This window comes from Triticum dicoccoides, chromosome 2B (genome assembly GCF_002162155.2).
Source record: "Triticum dicoccoides isolate Atlit2015 ecotype Zavitan chromosome 2B, WEW_v2.0, whole genome shotgun sequence".
Lineage (NCBI taxonomy): Eukaryota > Viridiplantae > Streptophyta > Magnoliopsida > Poales > Poaceae > Triticum > Triticum dicoccoides.
Genome location: NC_041383.1, coordinates 456067650 through 456083294, shown reverse-complemented (window position 1 = coordinate 456083294; position 15645 = coordinate 456067650).

Sequence of the window (15645 nt, the reverse complement as noted above, 5' to 3'; positions counted from 1 at the left end):
TTGTCTTCTGATTTTTCTTGTTGTTGCTCTCTAGTGGGGGCGCGATAGTGCACCCACTGGGTGTGGCCTCCGAGACTTGGGCCAACTACGTAGTAGTTGGGTCGAATCTTAAACTCTCGTCTTGTGCTGATTGTTGTTTCTTGCAACACCTGGACTCCCTCCGGGTCGGCGTCATCAACCGACTCGTGGAAAAGAGCCGGGAGCTCAAGGCGCATCTCGCTGCCAAGGAGGAGGCGCTCCATGTTGCCGAAGGTGACTTTCCTTCATGCTCTTTTAGTGGGGGCGCGCTAGCGCACCCACTGGGTGTAGCCCTCGAGATTCGGGCCAACTACGTAGTAGTTGGGTCGAATCTTAAAGTATTGTTTTCTTCTTCTGTTTCTAAATCTTTGTTGCGCAGCTGCTGCGGCTAAGGTGCCATGCTGGTGAACCCGGCTGCTCCGAGCCGGCTTCCAGTACGATCGGGTCGTTTGTGACATCGGCCGGCTCTGGGCCGAGGTGGCGAAGCTGAAGGTGGAGGTGGAGGGGGCCCAACGAGCGCTTGCTGAAGCCGGCCAGCTACAGGAGCGGCTGGTTGGTTACAAGAGCCGGCTTGAGGCCGAGGTGGACCACCTTTAAGATGGAGGCGGCCAAGGCGGCGGAGGCCCAGCAGGCCCTTGTCGAAGCTGGCCAGCAGCGTGATAAGCTGGCCGACGACAAGGGTTAGCTCCAGACGGAGGTGGAGCGTCTTAAGGAGCTGGGGACCAAGCTAGGGAGGCCCACCAGGCGGAGCTCCACCGTCGCAAGGAGTACGAGAAGGCGGCTACAGCCAATGACGACGAGCTGAAGGCGACCCTTGCCAAGAACGCCGATCTGGAGAAGGCGCCTGAGGACCGTGACCGTGCCATCACCAGGGAGCTGCATGGTACGTTGCTTGAAGCGCAGCACCTGGACGAGACCTTCGCCAGTAAGTGCTTCCTTTGGGTTCTGCTGGGTGGAGAAGCCGACTTTCTATTCTTTGTTGCTGATTTGACTTGCTCTTCTTTTGATAGGGCACTTCCTGGAGACGCATCGGGTGGCGGGGGAGGCAGTCCGCTTCCGGTGGGATCCGCAGGGGGTCGTGTGTTCCAAGACCGACAAGTAGGTTGCTTGGACCGTCCCGGAGATCGTTGCCGCCGCCAAAACTCATTTGCGCATCTTGGGCGAGCAGATGGCGCGGCTCTCCGAGGCCGACGCGGGGATGATGGTGACCCTCTGGCCTGGCGCCGCCGCGCCGAACAGCTTCTCGCGGCTGGCGTGGTGGTTGGAGGCGGGTCCGGAGCGGCTTCACGCATGGCAGGTCTCCGCCGCTCGTGCTGGCACTGAGATGACGCTCCGATTTGTGATTTATCGGCATCCGGATCTGGTGCTAGATTTGCTGATGGGCCAGCGAGCCGGCGTGGAGCTCCAGCTGCAGGCGGAAGCCGGATGCATCGCTGGTCGTGCCAGCTACATCGTCGGGTTCACCGTTCATGACGAGTTCCAGCCAGAGCGAACGGATGAAGGTGGAGTCGTTCCTGCCGACTGAGGGAGTCCTGGATTAGGGTGTCCTCAGACAGCCGGACTATATGCTTATGCCGGACTGTTGGACTATGAAGATGCAAGATAGAAGACTTCGTCCTGTGTCCTGGTGGGACTCTCCTTTGCACGGAAGGCAAGCTTGGCTATTCGGATATGTAGATTCCTTTCTCTGTAACCGACCTGATGTAACCCTAGCCCCCTCCGGTGTCTATATAAACTGGAGGGTTTAGTCTGTAGAACAACAATCATAATCATAGGCTAGTTTCTAGGGCTTATCCTCTACGATCTCGTGGTAGATCAACTCTTGTAATACTCATATCATCAAGATCAATCAAGCAAGAAGTAGGGTATTACCTCCATAGAGAGGGCCCAAACCTGGGTAAACATCGTGTCCCCCACCTTCTCTTACCATTAGCCTTAGACGCACAGTTTGGGACCCCCTACCCGAGATCCACCGGTTTTGACACCGACACCGATAACTTCGCACTGCTTCTGGATGACCCGGAGGGCAGATCCGAGGAGACGGGTGTCTACAGGGACGACGACGCCGAGGTGGAAGATACCGGCATGTCGCCCAACCCAGAGGCCACCGAAGGGGAGCCGACGGCTGTGCGACCCGGCGCTAGAGATGCCTGAAGCTGAGGCTGCCCTGTCTTTATCTTTGCAAGAATTTCTGTTAGGTAGCAGGTCCACCCACCCACGGGGGGATTTTGGGTGTAATGTAATGAACTCTAGTCTTGGTCTTGTTTTAACTTGCGCTGTAAATATTTCATGAGTGTTTGCACTTTTGCTTCTGTTTTTTGAGCCATTTTCTTGCTTGCTTCCCTTCTCGGGCCTCCTCCCCCCCCCCGGTGAGTCGAACGGCCGGGCTCCGGTCCGTGACAAGGAGTTCGGCCCTTGAAATGGGTGTGCAAAACTTAGGCTTTTCAAACGTTCAGTGGGAGCGAAACACCCACTCGACCGGCTGGTGGCAATCCGGCAAAGCCGGTTGGTGAGCATCCGGTCGTGCGGCAAGGTTGGGGTGGCGGGGCTGGGTCGGCCAACCCGGCGGACCTGACTTAGAATTCATAGCGCGCTGGTGCTTTGGCCAATGTTTCTTGCCGACCAATAGCTGAAGCCGGTTCTGTGGCGTAGGGAAAAGTGGAGGGTTGCGGCGAGCACCTCGCTCAGGTAATAGACTGGGCGCTGGACGGACTAGATCTTGCCCTTCTCTGGTCGATCGACCACCATCACCGTGCTGACCAACTGCGAGGTGGCGGCTATGTAGAGCAACAGCGGCTCCTTCTCGGTCGGTGCGGCCAGGACGGGCGCGATGGAGAGCATGCGCTTGAGATCCCGGAAGGCGTCATCCACCTGGTCGTTCCACTCGAACGATTTCATCTTCTTCATGAACTGATACAGGGGCAAGGCCCTCTCGCCTAGCCGGTTGAGAAACCGGCCGACCGAGGCCAAGCAGCCGGTGAATTTCTGGACATCGCGCAGCCGGGCCGGCTGGCACATGTGCTCGATGGCCTTGATTTTCTCCAGATTTGCCTAAATGCAATGCTCCGAGATGAGGAAGCCAAGTAGCTTTCCGGCCGGTACGCCGAAGACGCACTTCTCCGGGTTGAGCTTGATCTGGTACTCGCGCAGATTGGGAAAGGTTTCCTTCAGGTCGTCGAGGAGCGTGAGGTGCTTCTTGGTCTTCACCATGATGTCGTCCATGTAGATGTGGATATTGCGGCCAAGTTGCGGCAGCATGCATTTCTGCATGCAGCGCTGGAAGGTGGCGTCGACATTCTTCAAGCCGAACAACATGGTGATGTAGCAATATACCTCGAAGGGCGTGATGAAGGACATCTTTAGGGCATCGGCCGGGTCCAACTTTATCTGGTGATAGCCGGAGTAAGCATCCAGGAAGGACATGAGCTCACAGCCGGTTGTGGAGTCGATGACTTGATCGATCCACGGAAGGGCCAATGGATCCTTGGGGCAGGCCTTGTTCAGGCTGGCGTAGTCTATAAACATGCGCTAGGTCTTGTTCTTCTTCAGGACGAGGACTGGGTTGGCCAGCCACTCGGAGTGAAACACTTCCATGATGAAGCCAGCCGCCAAGAGCTTGGCTACCTCCTCACTGATGGTTATTCTCTTCTCTTTGAAAAAGTGCCACAGGGGTTGATGGATAGGCTTGGCGTCCTTGCGAATGTGGAGTTTGTGCTCGGCGTACTTCCTCAGAATACCCGGCTTGTCCTTTGGGGTCCATGCAAATATATCCCAATTCTCATGGAGGAAGTCGACAAGCTCGCCTTCCTATTTGCTGTTGAGGCGGGTGCCTATGATGACGTATTTGCTGCAGCTGGGGTCTTCCGGGTTCATCTTGACCTTCTTGGTCTCCATGGAGGGCTGGAACGAGGCTTCATCGGCCGGCTTCTTGGCCGAAGCTGGCACGACCAGTGTCTCGTTGGCCAATGCGATGATCCGGTCGAGCTGGCACCGCTCCTTGGCTATGACCAGCGATTCGGCCAGTTTGGCGCCGGCTTGGGCGCACTCCAGTGACTTGCGATAGTCGCTGGTGGCGGTGATGAGGCCCTTCGGACCCGGCAGCTTCCCCTTCAGGTAGGCATAGTGCGGGACCGCCATGAACTTGGCAAGCGCGGGTCGGCCCAGCAGTGCATGGTACGCGCTGGACAGGTCCACCACCTCGAACCAGAGCGGCTCGCGTCGGAAGTGGTCACGGGTGCTGAATAGGACGTCGAGCTAGATCCGGCCGTCGGGGAGCAGGAGTGGCCGGGCACAATGCCGTGGAAGATCGTCCAGGTCGGCTCCAAGTCTTTGGCCTCGAGGCTGAGCTTGGTCATGGTGTCGCGGTAGAGGATGTTGATGTTGCTGCCGCCATCATTGAGGACCCGGGAGAACTTGCATGTGAGCCAGGGCACGACGATGGTGGGGTCAAGGACGAGGGCATAGCCACCCGGGTTCTGCATGACGGCCGGGTGGTCCTCCCGGTCCCAGGTAACCGGGCAATCCGACCAATGCATGTACTCCAGCTTGGCTGGGACGATGGTGTTCACTTCCTACCGGAGCAGGCGCTCTCTATGTTTGTCGTCACCAAGGCTGGTGAAGACGATGTAGGTTGCGTTCTGAGCGGGGTAGATGTCGTCACGCATCACGCCTTTGGCCGGAGGCGGAGGAGGAGGGGGCGCCGCTCCTGGATCCGGGCCAGAGGCGTCGGGATGTCGCTCCTCATGATGCGCTTGGTGATGGCGCAGTTCCGGAGCGTGTACGTGGACAACCTTGCACCGCTGTGGTGCTTGCAGGGGGCGTCGAGCATCCCCTCGAAGCTCATGGCAGGTGGCCATGCCGTCTTGCCGGTCTGCCGGTGTTTAGCGGCCTGCTTGGCCGCGGGCGCCTGCCCAGGGGTCGCGATGAGACGGTTGTCGTAGCGCTGGGCCGGTTGGTCGGCCTTGCGCTTGTTGTTCTGCTGGTTGTTCTGCTGTCGGCTGTACTCGCTGGTCGGCTTGGGTGGGGGAACCGGCTTGGCCTTGCCGGATTCATCCAGTACCACCTGGATCTTCATGGCAGAGTCGGCGTTGGCGTACTTGTCCGCCGTCACCATGAGCGCGGCCATGGTGGTTGGCTCAGAGCGCAGGAGCTTGTGCTTGAGGAGGGTGCCATCTTGGCACGCACTAACGAAGTACTGGATGGCTTGGACCTCGTGGATGCCCTTGCAGCTATTCTGGAGCTCGGTCCAGCGGGCGAGGTACTCGCGGCCAATTTCCGTTGGCCCCTTCACGCACATGGTGAGATGGCTGGGGCGACCGGGTCGCTTGTAGGTGCCGGTGAAGTTGCGCACGAAGGCCTGCTCGAAGTTGACCCACGCGTTGATGCTGCCAGCCGGTAGGCTGTTCAACCATGTGTGGGACGAGCCCTGGAGCATGAGCGGGGCATAGCATACGGCGAGGTGGTGATTGCCGCCCGTGATGCTGATGGCGGTGGTGTAGTCGATGAGCCAGTCCTCCGGCTTGACGGTGCCGTTGTACTTGGGAGTGTCGTAGGGAAGCGTGAAACATTTGGGGAAGGGCTGATCCTGGATGTGCGGGCCGAAACAGGCTGGCCCGACCGTGTTGTTCTCCTCTAGCTCCAAGGAGAGGGCGAGCTGGTCGAGGCGGTGGCGAGCGTCAGTGTCATCAATGGCGCGCGGGCCTAGCCGGCTAGCGACCGTGCCACGGGGGGCCGGGTCGGCCGAAGTCGGACGATGGTCGGGTCACAGGGGAGGGTCGAGTTGGCGCCAATCTTCCAGAGCCGGCTCGTCGTCCAAGGCGCCTGCAGTCGCCGGAGCGTGGTTGCGCGGGGTCCGAGTGCGGTCGGAATGAGCTTCGCCGGGTGGCGAAGACGCTGTGTTTTGCTGGTCCTCAGGGTCGTTGGTGTGGTGCGAGCCGGATCCCGTGGGCTTGATGAGCTGGTTGAGGTGGTCCTGCTGCACGTTGGTCGCGTCGAGGAGTTCGTTCACCCGCTTCAGGCGGTCCTTCAGCTCCTTGCCCTGGAGCTGGTCCAGGTCGACTGGGGCGGCTTGGGCGGCACGCATGTTCTTCATGGGGGTCTCGTAGTCGGGAGGGATTGCGCCAAGGGCGCGGCCGATGACGCCACCCCAGGCCCTCAAGCTGGCGACACAGCTTGGCTCGGTGGCGGCAGGCGTGAAGCCGTAGGCGGCTTTACGCTCCCGTTGAATGGAGTCTAGACGGCACTGCATGGCGGCAAGCATCTCGGATAGATCCAGCAGGCGTTGGCGATCCTGCTCCAGCAGGGCATGTGCTTCGGCGGCATTGGAGGCGTCGACACCGGTGGTGATGGGGATGCGGAGGCTCTGCATCATGGTGCGAAGTGGGTCGGCCTCGCGGGCGCAATCAGCCGCGGCCCTTGCTTCGACAGTCTTCCTTGCCGCGCTGGACGAAGAAGAGGCGGTGGCGTCGGTGGCGAATACCTCTGCTCGAACACAAAGGTCCATCGCCCCGGTGGAAACACCGTCGCCGAGGGAGATGGGGGAGTCGGAGATGTCAAGCACCCCGCTGGGGTACTCGTCGGCCGCGGGCGCGTCGGAGATGCGCAATGCGGCGAAGGAGGCGGCGAGCATATCGATGACGTTGTCCGCCAGCGAGACTGGCTCGTTGGTGTTGTCGGGGAGCCCCGTCTGGAACGTGACTCCGACCGGGACCTCGAACAGCCCCACACTGGGTGCCAACTATCGTGGTGGGCGCATGATAGATGCCAAAGGATGGCTAAAGAGAGGAAGCGACTCGAGGGCACCGGTGGGCTCCATAGGCGGGCTCGGCATGAGCGAGCATGGGACGCAAGACATACCCAGGTTCGGGGCTCTCCGGAGAGATAACACCCCTAGTCCTGCCGAGGTTGGTTTATATGATGTGGCATAGAGTTGCTCCTAGAGCTATTCGGAGGAAGAAGGAAGGCGAGCCAAGGCTTAGGCTATTCCCTCTCCTTGGTTTGTGTGTTCTACTGATTGCTCCACCCCCATGCATGGAGGCCTACTGGGGGTTTTATAGGTCAAGCCCCCAGGGTTACAATGGTAAAGTTACAAGGCCGCGGGGCCTGGTTGTCATCGTCCGGGAAGCCAGTGCTGGGACCCGCCGGGTGTCAGGGCTCGCCGGGTTCCCCGGGCGAGGACCCTATGTGCCAGGTGGCATTGTACGCTATCTTGTGGGACGTCACAGAGTGGCCGGGTCGAGTCGGCTATAATGGTGCTCCGCCTGTTGCTGTCTACTGTCGTCAGCAGTGACGACGGGCACGTTGTAACCACGTCGGCATTGGTCAGCAGGGTAGGTGGGGCACTGTTGCCACGCCTCTACCGGTCAGATGAGTTGGCGGGGCACTATTGCCTCGCTCATCTTTGAATGGAGACTCGTCCCATCATACGGCTGGGATGGGACGGGCGCGGACCCGTGGCCGGGTGGAGGAACACGCCATGGGGGAGTTAGCTTGTTGGGGAAGCTTTGTTATGCCGGGTTCTACCGGCTCGCGTCAGCCGGCAGGGCCGGGTCACCGTCTTGGTCGTGTTGAAGAGTTCGGCCGGGTCGAGGGACCCGGCCAAGCGCGAGCCAGACAGAGGGGCGATGTTGGCCCCGATGTTTTGAAAAAGATCTAGGTTCCGTCGCCTGCCTGGGGTTCATCCCCCCGACAACGCTATTCAGTAATTCTTCAGCTTGCCCAACAGTTCATTCCCTGAAAACACAACCAACACAACTATCTAGGAAATCCCTAGAAGGACCGGTTAGTCCAATATAGAAGATATCAAGTATTTCATTTTTCTTAAGAGGGTGATCAGGAAAAGCCTCCCCCAAGCTTGTGGGAGACTCTCTTCTTTAATTTGCACAAAGTTAAAATATCTCCTGCAAGGCAGCTTGTTTCTTATGAGCAGGAAAATATTTTTTAGAGTAGTAATAAATCATATCCTGGGGACTACGCACACAACCAGGAGCTATAGTATTGTACCAAGCTTTAGCATCACCCTTGAATGAGAATGGAAATAATTTGAGACTATAGTAATAGCAAGTTTTCTCATCAGTAGTAAAAAGGGTGGCTATGTCATTCAACTTAGTAAGATGTGCCACAACAATTTCAGTTTCATAACCATGGGAAGGATCAGATTCAACCAAAGTAAATAACTCTGGGTCGACAGAGAATTCATAATCCTTATCATCAATAAAGATCGGTGAGGTAGCAAACTTAGGGTCATATTGCATTCTAGCATTGAGATTTTTCTTTATACTTGCATAATAATTTCTCTAGATCATCTCTATCCTTACAAGCGAGAATATCTCTAGTTGTCTCCTCATTCATAACATAACCTTCTGGTACCTTAGGGAATTCATATCTAGGAAGGCTAGTTCTAGCAGGTGTTTCAAGATTTTCATTTTCAAGCTCATCATCAGATTCAACAATATCATTTTGTCTTACTCTAGCAATTTGTTCATCAAGAAATTCACCTAGTGGCACATTATCATCAAGCAAGGTACTAGCATCATCATAAGCATCATTCATAGCAAAAGTAGCATCATCAATAATTGCAACATATGAGGATTGATAACGTGTGGTGTTGTTGCAAGTTTACTTATAACAGAAGGTGAATCTAAAGCAGAGCTAGATGGTAGTTCCATACCCCCCCTCATCTTAGAGGGAAAATTCGTAGTCTTAGCATCCTTTAGATTCTTCATAGTGATAAATTGATAATAATCCCAAGTGACTCAACAAATATATCTATGCTCCCCGGCAACGGAGCCAGAAAAAGGTCTTGATAACCCACAAGTATAGGGGATCACAACAGTTTTCGAGGGTAGAGTATTCAACCCAAATTTATAGATTCGACACAAGGGGAGCCAAAGAATATTTGCAAGTATTTGCAGCAGAGTTGTCAATTCAACCACACCTGGAGATTAATTATCTTCAGCAAAAGTAGTATGATAGTTTTGATAGTAGTGACAGTAGCAATAATAACGGTAACAGTGATAGCAGTGCTTTTGTAGCAAGTGCAACAATAACGATAGCAGTAGTAACTTAGCAAGAACAATATAAGATAAATTTGTAGGCATTGGATCGGTAATTTGTTGGATGATATTCGTCATGTGACAGTCATGACCTAGGGCGATGCGGCACTATCTCCAGTTCATAAATAAAATGTAGGCATGTATTCCATAAATAGTCATACGTGCTTATGGAAAGAACTTGCATGACATCTTTTGTCCTACCCTCCCATGGCAGCGGGGTCCAGATGGAAAGTAAGGGATATTAAGGCCTCCTTTTAATAGGGAACCAGAACAAAGCATTAACACACGATGAATACATGAACTCCTCAAACTACGGTCATCACCGGGAGTGGTCCCAACTATTGTCACTCCGGGGTTGCCGGATCATAACACGTAGTAGGTAATTATAACTTGCAAGATCGGATCTAGAACATGGATATAATGGTGATAACATAAACGGTTCAGATCTGAAATCATGGCACCCGGGCCCAAAGTGACAAGCATTAAGCATGGCAAAGTCATAGCAACATCAATCTCAGAACATAGTGGATACTAGGGATCAAGCCCTAACAAAACTAACTAGATTACATGATGAATCTCATCCAACTCCTCACCGACCAGTGAGCCTACGAAGGAATTACTCACTCCCGATGGGGAGCATCATGGAATTGGCGATGGAGAAGGCTTGGTGATGACGAAGAATGAATATCCCCCTTTCTGGAGCCCCAAACGGATTCCAGATCTGGCCTCCCGATGAAGAACAAGAAGTGACGATGGCTCCTTCTCGTGGAACGCTATAATTGTTTCTCCCTCATTTTTTTCTGTAAATATGTGATTTTATAGCATCAGTTTCAGGGTTTAGGGGCCACCAGGTGGGGCCAACCCACTTGGGCACGCCTGGGGGGGGGGGGCAGGCGTGCCCTGGTGGGTTTTGCCCACCCAGGTGCCCCCCTCAGGTGGCTCTTGGCTCCAGAAATTCTCTTTTATTGTATAAAAATCCTCGCAAAGTTTTGTTCCATTTTGAGCACTTTTATTTCTGCACAAAAACAACACCATGGTAGTTCTGCTGAAAATAGTGTTAGTCCGGGGTTAGTTTCATTCAAACGATGCAAATTAGAGTCCAAAATAAGAGGAAAAGCGTTAGGAAAAGTAGATACGTTAGAGACGTATCACTCTTACGCAACCTTCTTCTTGTAGACTCGTGTCGAGCCTCCAAGTGCAGAGTTTTGTAGGATAGTAGCAAATTTCCCTCAAGTGGATGACCAAAGGTTTATCAATCCGTGGGAGGCGTAGGATGAAGATGGTCTCTTTGAAACAAACCTGCAACTGAATAACAAAGAGTCTCTTATGTCCCCAACACACCTAATACAATGGTAAATTGTATAGGTGCACTAGTTCGGTGAAGAGATGGTGATACAAGTGTAATATGGATAGTAGATATAGGTTTTTATAATCTGAAAATATAAAAAGCAAGGTAACTAGTAACAAAAGTGAGCAAAAATGGTGTTGCAATGCTTGAAAACAAGGCCTAGGGTTCATCCTTTCACTAGTGCAAAATCTCTCAACAATGATAACATAATTGGATCATATAACAATCCCTCAATGTTCAACAAAGAATCACTCCAAAGTTTCTATCAGAGAACATATGACGAAAATGTGCATCAACCCCTATGCATAGATTATCCCAATGTCACCTCAGGAATCCGCGAGTTGAGTGCCAAAGTGAATCAATATAATACTCCATTGTCACCATAGGTATCCATATGCAAGACATACATCAAGTGTTCTCAAATCCAATATTCAATCCAACATAAAGAAACCTCAAAGAGCAAGACTTAATTCATCACAAGAAGATTGAGAGGGAAGAACACCATAAGATCCAAATATGTTAACAAAGCTCGCGGTGCATCAAGATCGTGCCAAATAAAGAAAACGAGATAGAGAGATCAAACACATAGCTACTGGTACATACCCTCAGCCGCGAGGGTGAACTACTCCCTCCTCATCATGGTGGCCGCCAGGATGATGAAGATGGCTTCCGATGATGATTTCCCCCTCTGGGAAGGTGCCGGAACACGGTCCTGATTGGGTTTTCGTGGCTATAGAGGCTTGTAGCGGCAAAACTTCTCATCTAGGGTTCTTTCTGGAGGTTACGGGATATATAGGAGTACTTTGTGTTGGAATCAAGTCAGGGGGTGCCCGATGGCCCCACAAGCTCGGGAGGTGCACCCTTGGGGGGTGGGCGCGCCCCCAAGCTTGTGGCCTCCTCGGTTACCTCCTGGCCCAGCTCCGATGCTCTGTGGGTCTCTTTTGGTCCATAAACGATCACCGTAAATTTTCAGCCCATTCTAAGAACTTTTATTTCTGCACAAAAAACGACATCATAGTATTTTTGCTAAAATAGCGTCAGTCCAGTTTAGTTCTAATCAAATCATACCAAAACCATATAAAATTGTTGTAAACATGGCATGACTACTTCATAAATTATAGATACGTTTGAGAAGTATCAAGCTGGCCACGGGAGGGAGGAGCAGGTGGTTCAGCCGGAGTTGGTTTGGGCGGTTGGAGCAAGCAGACCAGAGGTTCAATAAGCAGCACTATGATTGGATTACCATTCACAATCATTGCTGCTAGAATCGTTTGTTAACTAAGTTGACAAAGCAATGCGTACATGTCAACTTAGTAGGCCCACAAGTCAGCCTCCAAATCGGGTGGGTCCCAGCTAGCAGCGGGAGTAATCATTTTTCTTTCGAGTAATAAGGAGCCACTTTCTTGCATGCGAAGATGTAGCTGGTGGGTCTCAACTGTCCAGGGGAGTGTTGGGGGGATGGCCCCCTGGTAGGTGATAATCCCCAAGTGCAGGGAATCATCGTAGAAATTTCCAAAGGTGGAAGTGATAAGCATGGAGTGTCGAACCCACAAGGTGCTAAAGGTAAGATCAATATTCTCTCAAGTCCTATCTGCCACTGATACGACTCTACGTACACCGAACGTTTGCTTCCAACTAGAAACGAGAAATAAAACTATGTTGTGGGTATGAAGAGGATAACTTTGCATGATATCAGAGAGCTAAAATATAAAAGTAGGTGTTGTTATCATAAAGTTGGAAGATATTACTTAAGTATTATAAATAGCGAGTGTGGAATAATGATGGGTTGGTGTGCGGATTTGTCCTAAGCAATTGTTAACAAGATCAGCAATCATTATTGGAACTTCATATGAGGGAGAGGCATAAGATAACATACTTTCTTTTCTTGGATCATATGCACTTATGATTGGAACTCTAGCAAGCATCCGCAACTACTAAAGATCGTTAAGGTAAAACCCAACCATAGCATGAAAGTATCAAGTCCCCTTTATCCCATATGCAACAACCCCCTTACTCAGGTTTATGCTTCTGTCACTCAAGCAACCCACTATAAGCGAATCATGAATGTATTGCAACACCATACAGCAGGAAACCCTCATGTGTGCACGGCATGGAAGCCACAATAGGTCAGCACCAAAATAAAACATACAACTCATACCAATCTAGATCATCAATCAACCCAAAGACAAAGGATATCTGATCAAAACATTATAGGATGGCAACACATCATTGGATCATAATAAGTGGCATAAAGTACCATGTTCAAGTAGGGATTACAGCGGGGTGCGGGAGAGTGGACCGCTGAAAAGAGATGATGATGATGATGATGGTGATGTTGATGAAGGCGATCACCGCGGCGATGATTCCCCTACCGATGGCACTCCGGCGCCACCGAGAGAGAGGAGGAGAGGTTCTCCCCCTTGTGCTTCCTCCTCCATGGTCTCCCCCCTGGACGGGGAGAGGTTCTCCCTCTTGCCCTTGGCCTTCATGGTGATGATGGCCCGATCCTCCCCCATGGCCTCCGGTGATGATGGCCTCCTCCGGCAAGGTGCTGGAGAGGGCCTAGATTGATTTCTCGTGGTTCTGGAGGCTTGCGGCAGCGAAACTCCTGATCTCTCTTTTGTTCTGGGGTTTTTAGGATTTATAAGAGGGGTTGGCATCAATTTCACGTCAAGGGGGCCCACGGGGAGTCCACGAGGTAGGAGCAGCCTCCCCGGGGGGAGGGTGCGCCCTCCATCCTCGTGGTGGCCTCGGGACTCCCCTCCGGTAGCTTTTTGTTCCAGTATTTTTTATATTTTCCAAAAATATTCTTTGTTGATTTTCAGCGCATTCTGAGAACTTTTATTTCTGCACAAAAGTAACACCACAATAGTTCTGCCGAAAACAGCGTCAGTCTGGGTTAGTTCTAATCAAATCATACCAAAATCATATAAAAATATTGTAAACATGGCATGCATACTTCATAAATTATAGATGTGTTGGAGACATATCAGCATCCCCAAGCTTAATTCCTGCTCGTCCTCAAGTAGGTAAATGATAAAAGAAATAATTTATGAAGTGTGAATGCTAGAAAGTGCACATGTTTGATCAATGATAATTTCAGTCACCTTTTCTAGCATCATTATATATCATAACAGTAGCTCAACTCATAAAACTTCTCATGATCAAGTAACAAGCTATTCACATGTTAAAATATAGATCATAAACTTTCTTGAAAACTAACGAACTATGTTCTCAGTCATCAAACAATTGCAATTCATCTTATTTTCAGGAAGGGTCTATGTAAGTGCTTTGAGTTAGCAAATTCCACATACTCAACTATCATTTAATCTTTCACAATTGCTAACACTCACGTGATATTTATGGGTTCAAAGTTTTAATTGGACACAGAGAAAGATAGGGGCTTATAGTTTCGCCTCCCAACTTTTTACCTCAAGGGTAATGTCAACAATAATACTTTATGAAAACCTACATCCAGGTGGATATATATATCCGGATCGCTCCAACAGAAAGTGCTCGCCAAAAAAAGTGTAAAAAGGAAAGGTGATGATCACCAAGACTCTTGTATAAGGGTAGAAGATAAAAGTAAAAGATAGACCCTTCATAGAGGGAAGCAGAGGTTGTCATGCGCTTTTATGGTTGGATGCACAAAAATCTTAATGCAAAAGAACGCCACTTTATATTGCCACTTGTGATAAAGACCTTTATTATGTAGTCTGTCGCTTTTATTTCTTCCATATCACAAGTTCGTATAAAGCTTATTTTCTTCACACTAATAGATCATACATATTTAGAGAGCAATTTTTATTGCTTGCACCGATGACAACTTACTTGAAGGATCTTACTCAATCCATAGGTAGGTATGGTGGACTCTCATGGCAAAACTGGTTTAAGGGATGTTTGGAAGCACAAGTAGTATTTCTACTTGGTGCAAAGAATTTGGCTAGCAAGAGAGGGAAAGCAAGCTCAACATGTTGGATGATCCAATACAATATAACTTCTATTAGGATATAAGAAAACACAACCCATTAAGTTGTCTTTCTTGTCCAACATCAACTTTTTAGCATGTCATATTTTAATGAGTGCTCATAATTACAAAAGATGTCCAAGATAGCATATTTATATGTGAAATCTCTTTTCCTTCAATATTCTTTCATGAATTGTTCAAGTGACCAATACTATGTTTGCTAACTTTCAATAATTTTACCACCTCTACTTCTTAGATGTGAAGTCATTAATCCCCATGGTGTAAGCATATGAATCATAAATAAATTCAGATTTATGATATTCAATTCATTCAACCATTTACTCATAGGATATAAGTGAAGCACGTGAGTAAATGACACACTACTCCAAAAATATATAAGTGAAGGACAATGAGTAGTCAAATAGCTAACTAACCATGGGAGGACTCTCTCTCTCATTCAAGATTTCAGATTTAATGATTTTATTATTAAAGATTTCAGATCAAAAGGTTTATTCAAACAGCAAGTAAAATGAAAATACGCTCCAAGCAAAACACATATCATGTGACAAATAAAAATATAGCTACGAGTAAGGTATACCGATGGTTTTGAAGACGAAAGAGGGGATGCCTTCTGAGGCATCCCAAAGCTTAGGCGCTTGAGTCTTCCTTGAATATTACCTTGGGGTGCCTTGGGAATCTCCAAGCTTAGGGTCTTTCCACTCCTTATTCTCCCCATATCGCTATCTCACCCAAAACTTGAAAACTTCAATCACACAAAACTTAACGAAACCTCGTGAGATGGGTTAGTATGATAAAGAGTAAATCATTTACTTTGGTACTGTAAAAGACAAGATTCATAATTGTTCTCACACAATGCCTAATGTACCATATCATTTCTACAATTTATGTTGAGCAATATAAGCCATAGAAACTAGAAAACAAGCAAACTATGCATTGAAAACAGAATCTGTCAGAAACAGAACAGTCTGTAATGATCTGAGCAGCAATCATACTTATGCTACTCCAAAAATTCTGAAAAAATTAGGAAAACCTGAGAAATTTGTGTATTAATGTTATTCGAAAAGATTCAACACAAAATCACTCTTGTGTTAGAAATGAGAATTACTTTCGTGAGCGCAAAAGTTTCTGTTTTTCCGCAAGATCAAATCAATTATCACCCAACATGATCCCAAAGGTTTCACTTCGCAGTTTATTGAAACAAAAGCTATAAAACATGACTATTACATTAGCTTAATCAT